The sequence below is a fragment of the Papio anubis genome, chromosome 5 (genome assembly GCF_008728515.1).
Source record: "Papio anubis isolate 15944 chromosome 5, Panubis1.0, whole genome shotgun sequence".
NCBI classification, from domain to species: Eukaryota; Metazoa; Chordata; class Mammalia; order Primates; family Cercopithecidae; genus Papio; species Papio anubis.
The window spans coordinates 122,758,240-122,779,345 of NC_044980.1; the positions used below are offsets into that span (position 1 = coordinate 122,758,240).

General features: G+C 35.7%; 1 protein-coding gene across 1 annotated transcript in view; it reads left to right on the forward strand.

Annotated features, from left to right (window-relative positions):
* Nucleotides 1-21,106, forward strand: part of LOC100999807 (chondroitin sulfate synthase 3) — a 294,375-nt gene that overhangs the window by 124,187 nt on the left and 149,082 nt on the right. The window lies entirely within an intron of this gene.

Genomic DNA, 21,106 nt, shown 5'->3' on the forward strand with positions numbered 1-21,106 from the left:
ACATTATGTTTGTATCGCTGCTGTTAATACCACCACTGATAATGTACCTAAAATAGTAAATAGTAAATTATATATATGCTTACATTTGATCCTAGCAAAGTTAAAAATATAGGTAAGTCTTTGAGAGCAGTACCAATTCTATTTATTCTGTCTATGACATCTTGCCTTCTTTTTGTGACCCTGTTTGATCAATTGTAATTTATAATTTATTTTTAAAAATACATTTTTGACCAGGGAGTGAAATGATAAACTTAATAAATTACAATCTCAGCAGATAGTTTAATGATTTTACGTTTAATCCTTGGTCATTTATTCAGATACCTTCCATGAAATCACATTATTTAAATGTTGCCTTCCTAACTTGCATGTTATTTTGGAATATATTTAAAAATTAATAGTATATATACCTTACAGTAAATGTAAGGTAAATATAAAATAGTTATTTCTCTTCTTGCCTTTGTGTGTTCAGTTTTCTAAAAGGGGTCTATGAAACTTCCAGTAAAATGTGAAATTTAATTCACTTAAAATTCAGAGTATAAAAATATGCCCTATATTTGTTATATTTGGGAATAGGGTAAAGTTAAATAATGATGGACTCATAAACTTGAGATAGACTGAGAACCATAAACAATGGCTAGAATGTCCTTGGATATTCCTAGAGAAGACCTCTCAAAATTCTTGAAACATTTCATAATAACTTCTAGAATGTTCCAGGTCAGAGTGATTTTCACTCTTAGATAATGAAACGTTCAATTCTTTTTTTAGAAGTGGGAAAAATCTATACAGATGAGTGTATAGTCCTTGAGTTTTGTTTCTTAGGTTTTGTTTTCCCCACAGGAAGAAAAAAAAAGAGGTTGTAGTTGCTTACAGATGTTAGGAAACCCAGTTATAGGGAATCTAGTAAATGGTAAGGGATTTTTTGGAATACATTTCTTCTCCAGAAATTACATAAGGAAGAAGGGACCATAATCTAGCCTTTGATTCTGATCATGCTGCACTTTTACTTTTTCAGAGGTTAGTTTCCCAGTTTGCCTCACAATTAGTATTGGGAAGATAAATATAAAGCAAGAATACATGAAAATATAATAGGAAAGAAATTTTGTAAATGCTTGAAGGGTGTTTATAAGAATTTCATCAACTATTTAAAACCAATGTGTTTAAAGTACAGAGGAAAAGAGCCCAACCAAGGTTCAATGAGAGCTAATCATTGGGCCTAAATGTCTTCAGATTTTCAATTTTTCAGTAAAATGTATGTAAGCAGTAAATAAAGCATACTAAAGTCTAAAACCATCATCACAGGGTTTTAAAGACAGTCCTGAGAACAGTGCTGAAGAAATTAACACCCAAGGCTAACATGTAACACCCTCCACCCTTTTCTGTTTTTTTTGGTCTCATGTGTTATAAAGTGTACAGAGAGGAAAAATGAGTAAGACAGTTTAGCCTCAGATAGGAGGAAATGCTTGTTCTCTAAATACACAGCATTACAGCGCACATTATTTAAACATAACACAGTAAGACCATTTTTTTTTCCTCCAAAATAGCTCTTTAAAAGGAAATACAAGCTTTTTGGCATGAACTACTGTATCACATTTTCCTAATACTAGGTATTGGTAGCAACTCTTAAAATTTTTAAACAGTTTATTCCACTTAAAATATGCAATCTATGTAGACACTTCTTCTGGGTAGTACTTGTATCTCCTATTTAATAATCAGATGTTGTCCTCATCCTTCCCTATGATTGATGGCAAAAATAAAAAAGCCCGTCATGCTTGTTTAAAGGCTTTCTCCTTGCCTGTTTTGTAATTGTGTAACCCCCACCCCCAGGGAGAACTTAAATTCTTTCCACATTAGAAATAAAATATCAAGTTATTTTCTTTAGCTTTTCCATTATTGATACAATCTAATTTAAATGAGTTTGATAAGATTTAAAAATGACAGTTGTTCATCCAAATCTTTTAAATATAGAAGCCCATTGCAGCAGTCTGTATTTTATTGAGCCTTTACTTGGTTAATGTAGGGAAAGTGCCTTTCCTACTTTGAATTTTTGAGCAATTAGTTTGGGAAGTGTTTATTTGTAGGGATAAAAAGAATGTGCAGACTCTGACCCTGACTTTCTGAAGTGTGCCACTCTTTCATGGTGACATCTAATCTGTTTTAACCCCTATTAAGGACAATACAAGATAGTCAATCAAATTATGTTGTACAAAATGTACTTTTGGTGATTTCATATTAACAATATGGAGAGTTAATTTTCTTCTACATACCTAGAGAAGTGGTCAGAGATTAGAAATCCTTGGCAACCATGAATAGCATGAAAAAAAATTAGACAAAACATTGAAGCAGCATTCATAAATAATCTACAATTTGAGATAGGCAAATTCAGACTGCTCCCTAATGTCACAAACTACAGTGTATAAACTTATGTTGGTAATAAGACAATTCTAAAGGTATTTTATATTATTGAGCACATATCTAGCCCTCCCAACCCCAGTTCCAATTATCTCCGCAAAAAGAAATATATGAGACCTTCCTAGGAATGGCTGATTAGGTTAACGATGTTGACACATATTGAAAAGTATTTTACAGAGTTAAGACACTTTTTCACATTTTCTATCTCATTTAATCCATTGGAAAACACCGTAAAAGAGCCTGGAGAGCTATTATTTTGATTCCAATTTTACAAATAAATTATCTGAGTTTTAATGTTGCACAGGATCAAAAGTAAGAGTGGCTGGGCTGGAATTGGGTTCAGTTTTATTAATCTGTATTTATTGATTCAGCAAATGTTTGATGAGTGATTGATTTATGGCGTGAAGCAGGTTATATAGTGGAAAATAAAACAGAAAGTTATTCCCTTGAGAAGTATTTTCATACAACACATTTTTCTCCATTATGTAAAACTTATTTTCAGTGTTGTATTAGGGTCCTTTATGGATTTAATGTTATGAACATCTCTCAGGCTGGTCAGCCCCTTAATTTGGCTTTGTATGAGAAGGAATGGTGAAAGGATCCTAATTTGGATTTGGTATAGGGATCAGTGAAATATTCTCTAAGGAATTAACCTTTAGGTTGAGACCTGGTGAAATTAGCCATATGAAAAAACCAGCAAAGAGTGTTCTGTGCAAAAGAAGCAACATGCAAAAGGTACAGTGCTGGAAACCAGCTGGGAAAGAAGGCCTGTGTAGTCAAAGAGAAGGAAGTAAGGAACTCAGACAAGCTGGAGGGCCAACAGGAGGAGCCAGATCGGGTGGGGTTCTGGCTCACAAAAAAAAGATTTGCCCTATAACAAAAAAAGCCACAGAATCAAAGAGGAACAGTGATATTGTCTTAGTCTGCTTGGGCTGCTCTAACAAAGTACCATAAACTAGGTGGCTTCTAAACAACCAAAATTTATTTCTCACAGTTCTGGAGGCTGAGAAGTCCCAGATCAAGGCACCAGTAGATTTGGTGTCTGTTGAAGGCCTGGTTTTTGAGTCATAGACAGCTGTCTTTGGGCTGTGTCCTCCCATGGCAGAAGGGCCAGGGAACTCCCTGGGATGTCTTGATAAATGTACTAACTCCATTCATGAGGGTTCTGCCTTCATGACCTAATTTCCTCTCAAAGACCCCATGCATGTCCAAATATGATCCCATTGTGCATTTGGACTCAACATACGGATTTGAGGTGGGACACAAACCTTCAGCTATAGCAGATATCATCTGGTTTGTGCTTAATTCGTTTTGACCACCATTGAGAGTGAATTAAAAGGCCAAGAATGAAGCAAGGAGAGGCCAGTTTTACTAACATGGATAGCCCCTTGCAGGCATTTAGGTAAGTGATTCTGGTGACCCTAAGGACTAGTACAATGAAGAAGAAAAGTGAAGTGATGTGAAGGAAATTTCATAGGGCCTTGTTGCCTCACAAGACTATGTTACCAAGGAGACTTACTTGTTTGTATGTATTTTTTCTGATATTTCTGATCTCTGCCGCCCACTCTTTCTTTCCTTGAAATTTCTGCATGACCATGGATTCCTTAGCAGTTTCTTATGGCATTCATAGATTGAAATGACTATCTGTGTCATCTCCTCTTAATTACCAATCCAACATTTTGAAAATCATCACGTTTTATTTGGAAAAGTAATAAAATGGGACTAATGAAGTGATTAAAATGTAAACTGCATTCACCATGATTAAATACTATAGTAAAGGAAGATAATTTTCAAAACAAATTGACTGCTTGTTGAAAATACTGGTAAGCAGGATTTCCTTCAATAGAATTCATTGTTTCACATCAGCAAAAAATATTATTATGGACTCTCAGGTGGGATCTATAAATAGCAGTGATATGTTTTATTGGTATTGATGTAAACGTATTTTGCCTTATAATTTTGAACCAAATTTGCATTCTTATAAGAATATCGTGCTTACTTATCATAGTTCCAAACGAGTTCTCTGAAAATGGGATCTTACTGCCCTTAAAATTGTATGCAATTGTTTTTGGCATTTTGTATTACGTTGTGTTTTAAAAAGTAAGGTGTTTTAAAACAAATTATCATAGAAAGTTGCCTTCCTTCTGCAAGTTTGGCAGATTAATCTATTTAAATTTGAATTAAACAATAATATGTGATTAAGTAAAATTCTTGTAACATTTTATTCTGTTACCACATTTTAAAAAATACTGACAAGTTTACTTTTTTGTAATTTGAGATAAAAATATTATTTTTCCCAAGGGCCGTGTGTGTGCATTCACACATAAGTACATAGGTGAATCTAATTTAAAATAGTGGGAAGTGGGATGCCTAGTGCTGTCTTTTCCTGTGTTTACAGCCATCATCACTAGGGTGTTGCAACCTCATGTGACTTGCCCTTGCAGCCTCTAGGAACATTGACTAAATTTGTGCCCAAAGGCACTGTAGTAGCAAATGCAGCCTTTCTGGTTCTCTAACACTATCGGACTTCCTGAGACACGGGGAAGGAGTTTCATGCGGGCATTAAGAAGCTCTGCGTGGCACTGAACTCAGCAAATTGTATAATGTGAGTCTAATAAATCTATAGCAGATAAAGGATCTACTTTTTCATTTAATATCTAGAAATGCCCAAACCCTGAACAACTTTATAAAAGGAGAATATAGCTAGGAGGAAGAATAGCTGCAACTCTGGGGTTAGTAGAGCACCTCAACCTCTGTGAACGTTTATGTTACCTGTAAAAGAAACATAATAATAGGCTTACCATGAGGATTAAACAAGGCGTGCACAATATCAGATGCATACTTTTCGATAACTATGAACTATTATTACAATTACTATTTTGGCTAAGCATCCAACATGTCACCTGGTACGTAATAGCTGCTTAATTAAATTAGCTGTAGTGAAAATGACAACTTATTATCTCACATAACTGAAAAGTATAGGGTGGTCCCAGTCCTGGGCTCATCTGGAAAGGGTGCTGGAAAAAATCTCTGTCTCTCTCTTTCTCTTTGTCATTGTCTCTCTTACTACTTTTTGTATTATCTATTTCTGTCTTATTGTTTCCATATCTTTTCTCTATGTTTTTTCTTTTTCCTTTTTTTTTTTGAGATGGAGTCTCGCTCTGTTGCCTAGGCTGGAGTGCAGTGGCACGATCTCAGCTCACTGCAACCTCTGCCTCCTGGGTTCACACCATTCTCCTGCCTGAGCCTCCCTAGTAGCTGGGATTACAGGCAGCTGCCACCACGCCTGGCTAATTATTTGTATTTTAAGTAGAGACGGGGTTTTACCGCATTAGCCAGGATGGTCTAGATCTCCTGACCTCGTGATCTGCTGCCTTGGCCTCCCAAAGTGCTGGGATTACAGGCATGAGCCACCGTGCCCAGCCCTCTATCTTTTTTCTTTTGTCCCTTTCTAAAGCTCTCTTATTATGTTTTATCTCATTGTCACTTTCTTGCTGCCTCTGTCCCTCTGCCTCTTTTCTCTCTGCCTGTTTGTCTCTCCCCCACATCTGCTTGTCCCACTGATCCCTCACCACCTCATGTCTCTCTCTTCTTTTTCCCTCCTTCTCTCTGTGTCTGTCCCTCTGTCTTTGCTTCTTTATCTATTCTGTCTCCTTCCCTCCTTCTTTCCTGTGTGTTGGATATGATTCTTGATAGACTGACATCAGTGCCGGTGGCCCCACAGTAAAGAAATTACTACTTCTCTCTTATCCCCAGCCAAAGTCGTTACCCCGATCCTCACAGAAATGAGCAAAGTGCTATTTGCCGAGGTTTGGAGCCAGAAACTTTGTTCTACCCAAGTCTCTCGGACTCCGTGGGGATTGTGTGTGACAATAATATATACTACAGCTTACTAGATTAATTATTATTTAGCAGGTCTCATGCTACACATTTTAATAATCTTATTATATCCTCATAACATTTCTGAGTATTAAGAACTATGCTATCCTCATTCAACAAATCAGGAAATTGAGGTTTAAAAAATGAAGGGTCTTTCACAAGGTTGTGTATCAACTAAGCAACTAAGCTGGTATTATTAATAGAATATGGACTGCCTGCCCCAAGCCCTGTACTGTTAATGCCACACACACACCACCACCTCACAAGGAAGTTAAATTTACTGGGTCTCCATATGTTCATGAGGTATTTGATTTATATATTTATGCTGTTTAGTCCTTATAATATTAATTTTGCAGTTAATTTGCAATATATTCTACACACATTTGAGCACCTTCTGCTCCTTCCCAAAACCTCTCAGCTAGCCCTCTTTTTTTTTTAAATAAAAATTTGTGGGGTTTTCATTCAACATACTGTTTTATATGTACCAGAACTTCAGTAACATAATCTCTTGGTACATAGCCATTAGAGAGAAAATCAGCATTGGTTGCCCACTGTGGGCACAGAGACAGAACTGATTCTCCTAACCAAGCCCCGTCCCCACTCCATCTTTCTGCTAGAAATAGCAGGGCAGCGGCCGGGGAGGGGAGGGGTTGAAGTCCAGAGACTTCTTATATTCAACAACATGTCAAATTGTGTCTTCTTTGTGTAGTCAAAAATGTAAGAAGTAGTGGATTAGGCTTTTTTCTTTGAATTCTATAAATGAAAGTTACTACAGGCACAAATATTTGCATCTGTTCTATACTTAAATTTTTTTCCTAAATCAGTTTTCTGATTTTTAATTTTTTATTATTTTCTTACTTATTTTCAAGAGATCCTCTACTTTATCCACTAGGTTGATGGTATGCTATTTTTTTTTATTATTTTGTATGTATTTAACCACAGTTTGAATTATCTCACCTAGAATATCTTTTTCATCTCAATATTTTGTTCTAATGAATTGAAAAAGAAAGCTTTAAATATCGTAGTTTTCTGGTTATGTGATGGTTTGCCAATTTTGCGCAGGTTTATAGTTTTAATGACTTTTAAAATTGCTCCCAGTAATGGAGGCAGCATTTTAAATTTCCTTTAACCTATGTCAGAGATGATATACAAAATCCTGAATTTAAAAAACTGTATATGCTAAAAAAAAATTTGTTTATCAGGAAGTCAAGTAAACTTACTTTTATTGTTAGAACTGTATTTTGAGGTTAATTTTCCAAAAGGAGCATGTGCCACAACTCTGATATAACACTGGTGCTTAGAACATTATTCAAAAATAGGGAAATTTTAATGTTACTATATAGTCATTATTATTTTGTTTTCTGAAAATAACTTGTTAATTCAAAAAGGTTTAAAATACTGATTTTGAAAAGTTGATATGTGAATAATAATTTAACATTTTTAATTCCAGTATCCATTTTGAGAATACTAGTAAAGCTATTATCTGAGGCCAAATCCCACAGAGCCTTCCAGGTGGACTCTACTAAGTCAGGACAGTTTTAAGAGCTTTGGGGGCTTTAGTGTTATTCCCCGGAGCTAGGTTCTTAGAATGTTTATAAACCTAGTCCCTGGATCTGAACTTTCCATTGAAGATTTGAGGATGGTCTAAAGAATGGTAATTAAGGCTTGTTATAAAACATTTTGTTGTAAGAATAATGAGTGAAAGTTTTTGCCTCATTGTATGTCCCTACAAATCAGGGATAGTTTTTACTTTTTTTATTTTAATAGCTAGAGTATAGCAGGCTTATCCTAGAAGAATTAAACTTATTATTTATGGTGTGTAAGAAGCAGATAGTGTCTTTTGGCTCATTCTGAGTGGTATGAAAAATAAATAAATAAATAAATAAATAAATAAATAAATAAAACAAAATGGAATTTCTGAGATAAACAGTTAAAAAAAAAGATGAAGACTGCAATTCTGCTGCTCTGAATGTGTATCCTGATGAGCCATTAATTTCTCTGCACCTTTGCTAACACGTGAGATGGCTGAAGATCCGTCCAAGGAGGTATATTATTAGACTCTAATTGTCTTTATTCATCCCAGATATACTTATTTATTTCCTGTTATCTCATACTTTAATGGATTTTATGCATATATAAATCATCTAAATTTGAAATAGTGTGATATACAACATTATTATATCACTGTGTGCACAAAATATTTACTAAAACAGCCCCCAAATTAACTTTCTACTGTCAAAGAATTGGGAAATTTCCAAGATGGGTGGTTATTTGTCTACCTTGTTTACAGTATTCCATGTGGCAACATTGCTTTGGCTTGTACACCAATAAAACTCTCATTGGTAATCAAGATCCAAGTGAATTATACAAGTTTTGAATTGGTTGACATGTACAGGGGATATATATCTTGCATAAATTGTGAATACAATGTACATTGATCCATATAATATTTGTAAGCCATGCATGTTTTGAATAAAGTTAATTTATTCATTCAACATTGTACCTGTGTTGTTTAAGATGCAAAGGCACAAAATTGAGTCCAATGGACATAGTATCTGCCCTCAGAAATTATGCAAGATAGTGTTACAAATTGACATTTGGGTAAATATGTAAAAATCTATTTTCAGTTTTAAAAATAAATAATTTCTGTTGAAATTAACATGTTCTAACAAAAATATGCCCAAGCCAAATATTTTGCTATTTCACAGAGGCAGGCTAGAAACTCAGGAGAAGAAATTATCTTCAACTTAGATGTAACTTGATAAATTTGCGATTTGATAAATCAGAGAATATAGGCATGCGATGATGAATTCAGTAAATCAAAGAAAATTCACAACTTGTATTTCATTTGTGGTTCCTCCCTATTCTTCTATTGCTTATTGTCAGTAAATCCCAACTACGTAAATGCATATGTATGGGTTTGGAATGTATCTGTTGCATGTCTATATAATATGTTCTATTTCCTCTAGTTGTGTTCTGTTATGGCAGCCTCTATGTTTGCAAATCATTTCCCCTCACATATTATAGATGTGAGATATCCTTGAACAATAGGGGAATATTTCCCTCATAAATTGGTTGTTTGGAAGATAGTGTTCATAGCACTTAGATTATATGTATTATCGTTTCTACTAATGTAAAAATATTTTGTTAGATTGGGCCTGTTTGGGTAATAGGGTGTTTAAATGGAAGCTTTGGCAGAAACACATTATAAAGGTAGATTTTGCCTAGGCTTTCCTCAGAAGAATTCCACTGTGACTCAACAACACCCATTTCCAAAATGAAAAAAAGTGCATGTTGCTATCACCTACCTTAAGCCTAGTGAGAGAGTCTTCGAGGAGATTTATTGGAGAGAATTCTGCTATACCTCCCCACCCCCCCTTCCCAGGAGTGCTACCCCCCTCACTTCAGGTTAAGAGAGAGGGGATTTCAGTAGACCACTCTGAGGGCAGAAAATGAGTACCCAGGTTAGACATACACCTGGGAAACCAAAACTGAATATGAATGAGAGAGAGTTGTATGCTTTGGGATAAACCTACACTCCTGAAGTTTGTTGGAGTTTCCCAAGATGAATCTCAGAAGATTCATCTGAGATTTAACACCATTAACACCTGTGAAAGGAGAAGGGTGAGGAGGCCCGATTAGTTGGTCCAGGGAAGCCATTAGACAGCCATGTAGACCAGACAATGTCTCTGCCAGCCCAGCCATAATGCACATTAGACAAGTCCCATGTTGTGGGTAAGTGGCCAGTCCCTCATACCAGAGTCTTGCTCAATCCTGGGCTGGGGGCCACTCTGAGAAGACTATGCCCTTGGCTTATAAGCTGAGGCAGACCCAGATGAAGCTGACAGCTGGAGGCTGCCAACTAACCACACTCCTCACAAATGGACATTGAGTGCTTTCTTGAAGGAGAATCTGGACAGGATATCTCCATTTGTAAAAGTCCTCTAGCAACTCTGTTGATATTCCTATAATCAAAGTATTTTGTGTTCTTTTAGTCATCAAACTTAAGTAAACTTTTTAATTAGTTACAGTCTAGTGTAATCATCAACGTTCTGAATTTTCTTCAGTTATTTTATCCCTTCAACCCCAGCACATATACAACTGTTCTTTTTCCTCCATTTGTTCTTTAACCCCTGTTTCCCTCACTTGCCAGAGGTAGCTTCTAACTCTTCCAGTTTAGACCCAAAGAGAAGAGGCATTAGTGGAAGAAGAGATACTGTTGGGGTCCCCTGATCCATAGATGTGCAATTACTAATTCTCTCTCATGAAACTGTCTTGTGATAAATGAATCTCATTGAATTATAAAAATATTGGATGATTTTGATGTTTTTATTAATAACAATAACTCTCACTGATTTGGAAGACACTCCCAGGAGCTGTATTTACAAACTCTATGTATTTTTAACCATTGCACCAATTTTTATGTACAAGAAACAAACCCCACTGGTAAATGGAGATGCTGGAGTCTGTATAGCTGAAGATACCAGAGTTCTTGTGCCTAGGCTGCCCAAATGTGGGGTAGACTTTTTAAATGATTTCTATATTATGTACTTTATATTTGCTTTAAAAATCTTTTGGCTCAATAAAATTTTTGATTTTGATTATATTTACCAATTACTGGTCTTTCTATTAGTACAAATCAAGAGAGTAAATACAAGTAACTATCTCAGAACAAATTAAAGAAATCCAACTTGTAATTCTCTGGATGTTTGGAAGGTAGTTTTAAATTGGAAAATCTATTTTTGTTTTAGGGATTTATATTTTAAAATGCAAGTTGCAAAAGAGTGAATTTTGTAGGAAAGGGAGGATCTGAGAATAACATCTTCTTAAACTAAATCTTGCTTTTGACTATTGCTTAAGTTTTTTACACAATAAGTTTCCCCAGATGTTTGTTTGCAAGTTGCTTTGGTGTTTATCATATGAAATAGGACAAATATTAATTGTGTCTATTTCTAATTTTTCTTATATAAGAATAATACAGCAGCTAAGTTTTGTTTTTCTTTTTCTTTTTCAAATAACATACTTGAAATGGAAGCAAATTTCACTTCATTTTACAATGAATATTCTAATAGGCTTTTAGCTATTAATCTTGGATGATTCTCCTATGAAAGACTCTATCATTATAAACTTCCTAAGTTATTCAGAATTCATCTTTTCCATATTTATGAGAGGTACAACTTCACATTTTTAAAAAGAATGGTTCATTTCCTCAAATAGAAATCTTAGCACTGCCAATTTTAGCAACATTTTATTATGAGCAGTTGTCACCATTCTCATCGTTGACATTTAATTGGTTTCCTTTCAAAACCAGGAGAAGATCCATTCAACAGATATTTGGTACAGACCCAGCTCTAAGGACTGTAGATAAAATGGTGAACAAAACAGTCAAAATCCTTCACTTCATAGAATTTAGACTCTAAAGAGGTGAGATAAACAATTAAAGGTAAGCAATCAAAAAATATTTAGCATACCTGATGGTGGTATGTGCTATGTTGAAAAAATAAAGCAGGATGTCAAGACAGGAAGCACTGGTGGGATAGGAGCAGACAGTGTTTTGCAATTTTAAATCAGCAGGTTGTCACTGAGAAAATGTGACACTTGAATAAAAACCCAGTGGAGGTCAGAAAATGAGGCAGAAAAATATCTAGGGGATGAGCATCCCAGGTAGGCAGAATAGCAAGTGCAAAGGTTTTAAGGCAAGAGCTTGCTTGAAATATTAAAGAAGGAACAGGGAGATCAATATAGCTAGTACAGAGTGGACAGAGAAGGATAGAGAACTAACAGGGGACACAGCATGTAAGTTCTAAGTGATTTGAGGAACTAGGACATCTGTGTTGATGAGATGGGAATGCATAGAAGTATTTTGATCAGATGAGTCCCAAGGTCTGACTTCCATTTCAACATACATTAGAAATATACTGTAACAAGGCAAGGGAAATAGCAGAAAGATGAGGTAGGAGGCTCTTGTTATAATACAAATGAGAGATGGTGGTATCTTGAGCCAACATAATTATAGGAGAGGTGGGAGAAGGGGCAGTTTTGTGGGTATATTTTGAATTTAGAACCCATGGGATTTCCTGATGGATTAGCAGTGGAAATGCAAAAAAAGATGGGAATCCAGTCTTCCTTCAAGATTTTTGGTATAAACAGCCAATAACATGGAGTTGCCACAAAGTATGAATATCTACAGTCCAATCAGAATCACATATGCATTTGGTATTTACTTGTCATAACACGAGGTATTACAGAGAAAAACAAACAAAAGTGGCTACTTTACAGTTAAAATAAAGTAACTTGAAGCCTATACATGCCCCCAGGCTGTAAATAGCACTGATAAAGTAAGTAGAAATGAGTGATATGACACACATGCCTCAAGATACAGGAAGCAGAAATGAGCCAACCCTTGTAGCAGTAGGTAAAAATTACCGTGTGAAGGGTGTAATCATTTCTGTTCATGAGAAATCTGATGTATCAGATCTTCAGTCACTTTGAAAATGAAGGCTTCTAGCTAATTTCTTTCCTTTTTCAAATTCAAATGACAAGATCAGTGCAATGAAATAAGAATAAGATATGCAGTTGATCAGGATACTAGCATTCCCAGAGTAATTCTAGGGCACATTCCCAAGTCTGATCATTCATTTGCTTGGTTTTGTTTTTTGTTTCTTTTGTTTTTGGTATTGTTTTAGAAAGTAGTGCATGAGCATCAATGTGTGAGGTATGATCATCAAACTCCTGTATTAAAAAGATGTACATTCTAAAAATGTGGCAAAGCCCTTTGCTCAATCCCAGGCAGCTAAGAGAAGAGCTTTGGTTCCAGATGCACTGACTGTCTCAAAAAAATATGGGAAAATAGATTTAGCATCTCAGTGTTGCTGAGCACTCTAATGTAACATGACAGTAATTCCTGGTCATTTTCTTACACTGTCTTTCCTGGACATGATAAAGAATTAGTTAAGCAATGCCCATTCTTGAGGGAATGTATTGAACAAAAAGGATAACAAAAGCTCTTGCATATACTTTATTAATTGTGTCTTCTGTATCTTCTCACTTTGACAAGATTAGCAAATTTATGATTTGCATGCATTCTTAAATTACATATATATTTTCCTAGTATATCTCTTCCATAACTGTGCTAACATATCATAGCTAATCTAGAGCACCAAATTTAAGTATCTAAAATGCACAAAGATTGCTTTTGAAATGTGTACTAATTTCAATGACATTGGGCTTGTATGCTGTAAATGCTCTCCCTTTTAAACATAAAATGAATTTGTTCATTGCTTAAATATCATGTCCCCTGTTAAACTGCAAAGGTTGCTGGAAAAGCAGAAGAACAATATAAGCAGGCTATTGAGAAAAGAGCTCGGACCTTGGAGCCCTACAGATCTGGGCTCGAATCCTAGTCCTGCCAGGCTCCAGCTGTGAGTCCTTCCTTCACCTCGCTAAGCCTCAGTTTCTTCATGTGTGGAAAGGTTTTTGTTTTCACATGGATTAGTAAACTAATAACTGAGTAAATGTGGTTTTACTTTCTCCCCATTTTGAAACCAGCTCTGTGTGTGTGGCTGTGGGTGGGTGTTTATATTATGTGTATTGAGGATCATAAATGTTAAAGATAGAAGAATAACTCCATAACTCCTTGTCAGTGAAACTGGTAAAGAGCCATAGTCCAAACCACAGACGATAAATTCCATGCTAAGTAGACTGAACTCTGGATCAGCTTGAGGAAAGATACTAAAAGAAAAAACATAGCTCTCCTAACTCATGTAGCACATAGATCCTCCAAGAACGTCTCATCTCCTGAATGGCCCGAAGTTGCTTACTGGAAGTAGGATGTATAGGATGGTAGCTGTCATAAAAGAAGGAAACATGCGTAGCAAGAGAGACTTCCTTTTACTCAGCGGGATAGCAAGGAGGCAAATTCAAAGAGATACCTTTGAGACAGGCCATATTTAATTTCTGGAACCCACCTGCTGACCTAGAAAAAAATAGCCCAGAAATTAGAGAGAAGGAGCATGGTGAGTTTCACCACCAGTGCAGCTGAGGACCTTGATGGGCAAGTGATACATCATAGAAAGCAGGATGAGGGACACTCGTCCTACCCTCAGCCCCCTCTTGCCAAGGAAGGTACAGGAAGACGAATCATGATGTGCTCACAGGGCAGAGGCTGCTAGAGTTGGCGAAATAATAAGAAAATGACCAGTTGGAAGAATTATTTGTAAAACATAAACCGGCAAAAGTCTCCATTTCTTAAAAGTATTTTAAAAAACTTTTAAATCAATAAGAAAAATGAGTGAGGAACCAAGGTAGTTTGCATGTACTATAGCCTGACTGTTCCACTTATATGATACATATTATATAAATAAAGCCTTAATCGTGCCTACCTGTCAAGACTGAGGTAGAGAGATGACTTTTCCTTTTTACCTCATAATTTACTATGTTTTTATAATTTTTAAAATTTACAATGTAATTTATTTTCTTTTATTTAAATTTTTAAAAGAAAGGAAAGAGCAATATTCCTCAAAGTGCCTAGTACAGGGCAGCAGCTAATATCCTAAAGCTCAACCACTTGTGTAGTTAAGTTGTTCAAATTCTGCTTTCACTTAAAAGCAGCCATTTGATCGTGTATAGAGACAAGAATGCAGATTTTTTGAAATCTAAAAATCATTAGTACTGGTAATGAGATATTTATTTTTAGAATCACTTATCCTCTTGACCCTTAATTTATGGTGCTGTTTGACCATTAAAAAATTGTGTGAGAGGATGGTAAGTGAGATAAATATTATTAACCTGAACTTGTTCTTTCATTAGCCCCTGTGGTATGCAGTGCTACTGAAGTCAAAAGATACCTGTATTAGCAGGTTAATTTCTGCCACAGAGGGATTTGCTGAAATTTACATTTGCTTTGTATTTAACTGACTGTAGGGAGTGACTTTAGATACCTCTGCCTAGGAAAAGGGCAGAATATTTATATTGTGTAATTATCCTTTCCTTTATGTTTCCAGAACTTTTGTTCCTGAAAAAGATTGAGGGACAGTGAAAAAGGTACCTCTTTATGTTTCTCTATTTGAAAAGTTATTAGGCAGCATTGCTCTATTACCTTCTAGGAATAATACAACTAATTCTTATTAAGATTGAAAATAGACTTCTTAATATACAGAATGACCGTGCTATTTATTGTCAGTCATAGTTATGACTTTTTAAAAGAAGGCTTGATAAACTTTCTCTTACATGTGATCATCAATTTGTGTTTAACCAAAAAGAGCAAGTAATGTAGAGATATTGCATGTGTAGATTCCTACCCTGCATGCAAGGACTGGGAAGGATGGAAGCACATCCAAACCTTAAAGATGCTGTGAGGTAGGAAATTATTTTGAAGGGAATTTCTACTTTCCTCTTCATAGTGTATTGTTTGTCTATTTCAGTCTTTTATTCCTTTGCCAAATAATTAGTTTTCTCTGCTTTACATGTGCAACAGAAGACAATTAACTTACTGCATGCTGGATAGGGAATGGTTTGTCTTCACTGCACTACAAAATATGTGCATTCTTATTGTTACTAAGGGTGAGTGCCTGGTTTATAACAGAATTATAAATAAAGCCATCAGGAAGGAAGAAGCCATCATAATCACTAGATTATCTTTATTGGCCAGTCGTTTACCCTTTTTGACATACTATATTTACATTTCCTTGTAATTATTAGAAGAAAAGAAACAGAAGCACCAGTGAAAGAAATGCTGAAATTCAGATGAATATTTCTGTATCATAACAGTTCCTCGAAAATTATTAGAGAAGAAAGAAAATAAAAAATTAAGACATTAGGGTTATAATATGTTCAAGACATTTTTCTTATTTTACTTTACCTCCAATTAAAGCTTCACACAGAACAGGGGGTTCATTGTGTGGCAGATTCCCTTTGTAGGACTTCAAAGTTATTTAGAGTATCTACCAGAGATTCCAGGAACAGGACAGTTTGGATTAAAAATAGGTGACATCCCAGAGCTTTGGGAGACCAAGGCAAGAGGATTGCTTGAATCCTGGATTTTAAGACCAGCCTGGACAACATAGGGAGAACCTGTCTCTACAAAAAATAAGAAGTAAAAATGTAACCAGGCATGATGGTGAGTGCCTGTAGTCCTAGCTACTTGGGTGGCTGAGGTGGGAGGATCACTTGAGCTCAGGAGTTCAAGGTTACAGTGAGCTATGATCATGCCACTGCACTCTAGCCTGGGTGACAGAGCAAGAGCAAGACCCTGTATCTAAAAACAAAAACACAAACAACAACAAAACCAAGATGATAGATTAATGTGGAATTTTCCCAGTTTGTATAAACTTTTGTTGTTGTTTTGAGACAGGGAGTGCAGTGGCACAATAACAGCTCAGATTCTCCTCAGGTAGCTGGCACTACAGGCATGCCCCACCATTCTAGGTTAATTTTTTGTAGAGACAGAGTTTCACTATATTGTTCAGGCAGGTCTCAAACTCCTAGGCTCAAGTGATCCATGTGCCTCAGCCTCCCAAGGTGGTAAGATTACAGGTGTGAGCCACTGCATCCCACCAACATTTTCCCCCCTAAATAGCAGTTGTGGCAAAGGGCTTTTCCCTGTGAAAACTTTTCTGATCCTCTTATTTCTTTATAATATTTGATTTTCCAGGGTTTCCTTTCAAAATATTCTGGATGTGTGTCTAAGTTGCTTAAATTTTGACACTGACATTGTCACTTTAGGGAGGTAAGGTAAAAAATTAAGGTAAAATTAATTTATTCCGTGTGGAAAGTGAAGGGTGTGACTGTAAACATTTTGAACTTTAGTCTACAGTTTTGTCTCCATCGACCACAGTATTAGTATTGCTAAACATCCAGGTACTTGGGTGCCTATGTGCAAGAGGTCTTAGAGTGTCTCTCCATTAAATCTGAAATAAAACTGATTTCAAAATAAATTCCATTTTCAACCACTAATCAGCGACCATTTTCCTGGAAACACTAAGTAACTGTCTTGTATTTAGAGTACACCACGTGAAGACAAATCACAGGGAATGCTCTCTTTGTCCAGCCATCAGCTTCCAGAGTACCAATTTTCATCAGGCTTGCAGAATACCAGTTTCAATACTGAGTGACAAGGTGTCTATTCTAAAATTTGCTCCCCGAAATTGTTCATACATGTAATAATATGTATTTGAGACAGTAAAAATGGTTAAACTGTCAAAACTGTCTTTCTTTGTCCATATTTAATTTTGAGGAGATGGCGAAGGCCCAGCATAGCCAAGAATTTACTCACTTAATGGCCTATGATAAATCCTTTCTGGCTCGGATGCTTTCAATATTATGTCATGTACAGCCGTAAATAATAACTTGCAACTATAGTCATGGAAATCAGAAAGGTAAACAATTTAAAACTTCATGGACACTCAAAATGAGCAAATCGTTACGTTTCAGAGAAACTGATTCTTATGTCAAACACCTAAATGAACAGTTTGCAGCCTACCTATATTGACAGCATTTCTTGAGGAAAGAGGAAAAGCTGCTTTTTCAAGGCTCTTCTTAAATTCCTTCAGTGTCTATTCTGTATTGATCCCTTTGGGAGGCCCTATATGGTTCAGTACAAAAAGAGGTCTACTTAATTTTCAGAAGAGAAAATACTGTTTAGTAAGCTCAAGCAGCAAAATTGCTTGACTGTTTCTTTAACAGAGGTAAATTAGTATTGATGAACAGATTTGATGATTAAGAAGGATCCTACCTGTCCCAGCTATTGGGGTACAGCTCAGATCTGCACTTGTAATGTCAATGGCCATTAGCAAGCTGCTCTAAGCGTTGGCTGCTCACATTTTGGAGCTCTTTCTCTGGAAATTGCCCTTGGTCCAACAGGAATTGACTTACCTCCCAAAAAAGTTACATGCCCCTTACCTACCCAATGACTGACTGATAATGGGCTGTGGAAGATGGTCTCTTTGTTCCAAGGTGGAATAAACTCTGCTGTGCAATTGGCATCCATTTCTCCCCAAGCAATCAGGCTGAAGCTAGACACCAGCTGAGACCACATTCTCCTGCAATGGTTTCCTGACACTCTGTTCCAAGGGAGTACTCCCTCAGTAAGACATGAGCACCTGAAGCTGCCTCTGGGCACCCCAGCCCAACACAAATGTGAATGCTGCATTTTACAATACTATTTATATACTATATTACATTACTAATATCAAATGTAAGAGGCATGAAGACACCAAAAGTGACCAGGAAGCCAAACGTTACTTAGGTTACTTAGCACTAGTCAACATATAAACTGATAAAATGATAAAAGCCGTGAATGTTTTCTCTAAAAGGATATCCCAATTGTGTAAAGATAATATTTAGTGAAAGAGAGAGAAAGAAGCAGAGAGAGCGTGACTATAAAATAGTATAAAATGTTCAGGTCATTAAATTTTTCTTTTTTGATCTTTTAAAAATTTTGCTTAATTTTGAAACTTATGAGGCTACATTTTAACAGATATAAATAAACAATGTAATAATGAGGATTCAGTGCATAGTGATCACATTTGAAATGTTTAAAAATGTGAAAATTTCTCTTAATGCATCTTTTAGTGATGCCTATGTCTTTATAAATTATAAATTAGGAAACATGGAGAAAGGGTAACAATGGTTGAAGTAATGAAAGCTTTCTACATAATTTTAAGGAAGTTTGGAATTTAAAAATCAGCCTGGTGCAGTGGCTCACACCTGTAATCCCAGCATTTTGGGGAAGGTAGGAGGATCACTTGAGTGCAGGAGTTCAAGACCAGCCTGGGCAACATATTAAGACCTCATCTCTACAAAATCTGAAGAAAATTAGCTGGACATGGTGGCACATGCCTGTAGTCCTAGCTACTTGGGAGGCTGAGTTGGGAGGATCCCTTTAGCCCAGGAGTTCCAGGCTTCAGTGAGCCAAGATTGCACCACTGTACTCTAGCCTGGGGGACAGAGTGAGACCCTATCTCCAAAATTTTTTTTTAAATCTCCTCTGTTACAGGATATCATTGCTACCTTCTAGCTTTTAATTTGCGTATAAATTTATTATAGCATAGCAGCTCACTAATATGCATTTTCCCCCAAACAGTAATCATTCAGGCTAATCTTTAATTAGATCAAGGCAAAATAAATATTCATACACTCTAATTTTGAATTGTTGGAACCTTTTATTATAATTTTAAAATGATAAGTTCCTATTACAGTATCAATTCCTTTGTCTATTGGTTTTAAAAAGACAAGCATATCATTTTGTTTGATAGCAACCTGCATGTATGAAACTATTCCAATATTTGTTTTTTGTTAAAGTACAGAGCATTTATATTCTTAGTTCGTTAAAGGTACTCTATAAGATTTTGTTTTTATTTTTTAATCATGGTGCATTAGAGCTAAAAATCAATCACTTTCGTACCATGTATAGAAATACATAACAGTTACAGTTAGCAGGACAATACCTACCAAAGTGGTACATTATTCTTTTTAATTTCTCACTCTTCACATAGCAAATAAACATTAATTCAGTGTTTTGTTTCCAACATGGAGTACCCTACAGCAGTTTCTGATTGTTATCGTGGTATGTATTATCTAACCCTCATTAGTATAAACACAAAGATGTATTTGCAAAAGTAGTTTTATTTTCGAGTTCTTCAGTAGGGTCATGATAATAACTTACAGAATTTCTACCACAAGAACTGGGATAGCAAAGTTGGGTCATAGGCAGTTAAGTAGTCGGCCTCAGATAGTTATCCTAAAGCTGGAAATTTATGGAAAGTTATTGTTGGTCCAACTAAAAAGCTGAGACATTATCCTTAATTGTGATACAGATGTTAAATTCCATGTTAACAAGGAGCCCTTTGCCTTAAGACTGCCTCTATAAACTAGGTCAGAACACAAAAATCCCCCAAGTTAGAGATTATTTTGTTGTTTTGTTGTTCTTTGTTTCTTTGCTGTGCTAAATTGAAATTTATTGTCAAATAAATAATTTTTAATATATATTTTATCTGTTCATTAAAAATTAATAAAGATATTTAATAAATATATATTACATAAAGTCATACTCCTAAGATAAGTCACTTGTTTGTCTAGACTATAATTTATAATATCAGGGGGATGATTCATCAGATATTTCCCTGAGAATAGGTTTCAATTAAGGAATTAGAGACTGAAAAGGAGAGATTTGCACAAATTTGGATGTCTGGAGAGGGGAGAACTTAGAAAATGGAGGTTACTTCAGATATTTGTCCTGTTTCACAGTCTTGTCCACGTGGGTCTGTTTGCATTCTCTGTTTTGGTAGATAGGAATAATGCAGCAGCGTCTCTAAATAGAGCGTTAGAACATTAGCCATCCACAATCCTAAATGTAGGACATTGACAATACAGTTATCCTTCGCAGTACTGTTGCCTTCTAGTATGGAAGTAAGTCACATATAATGCTTGTTAGTCATCTATTATATTTGATGTCATGTAGCAGAATTAGTTTAAGAAATCGTTGGAAAAACACCTGACATATACATACGTTTTATAGTGTTTAAGGTTGTTCTAAAGATAATAGAAAAAGACCCGTCTTTAACTTCATTGGAGAAAAAGGTCGACTTCTGGATTTAATTACAATTTAGTTCTAGATTCCAGATCAGATTTTTTTTTTATGTTGAAAAACACCATTTCACCATGCAAGGCCTCTATTGTCAGCTTTGTAGTTCCACAGATTTGGCCATGCTGAGGTTAAAATGCATGTTAGACATCAGTGTGGAGATATCAGGCACATAGCTGAATGGAGTCTGAAGCTCAGAGAGAGATCAGAGTTGGAAATATATATGCTGAAATATGT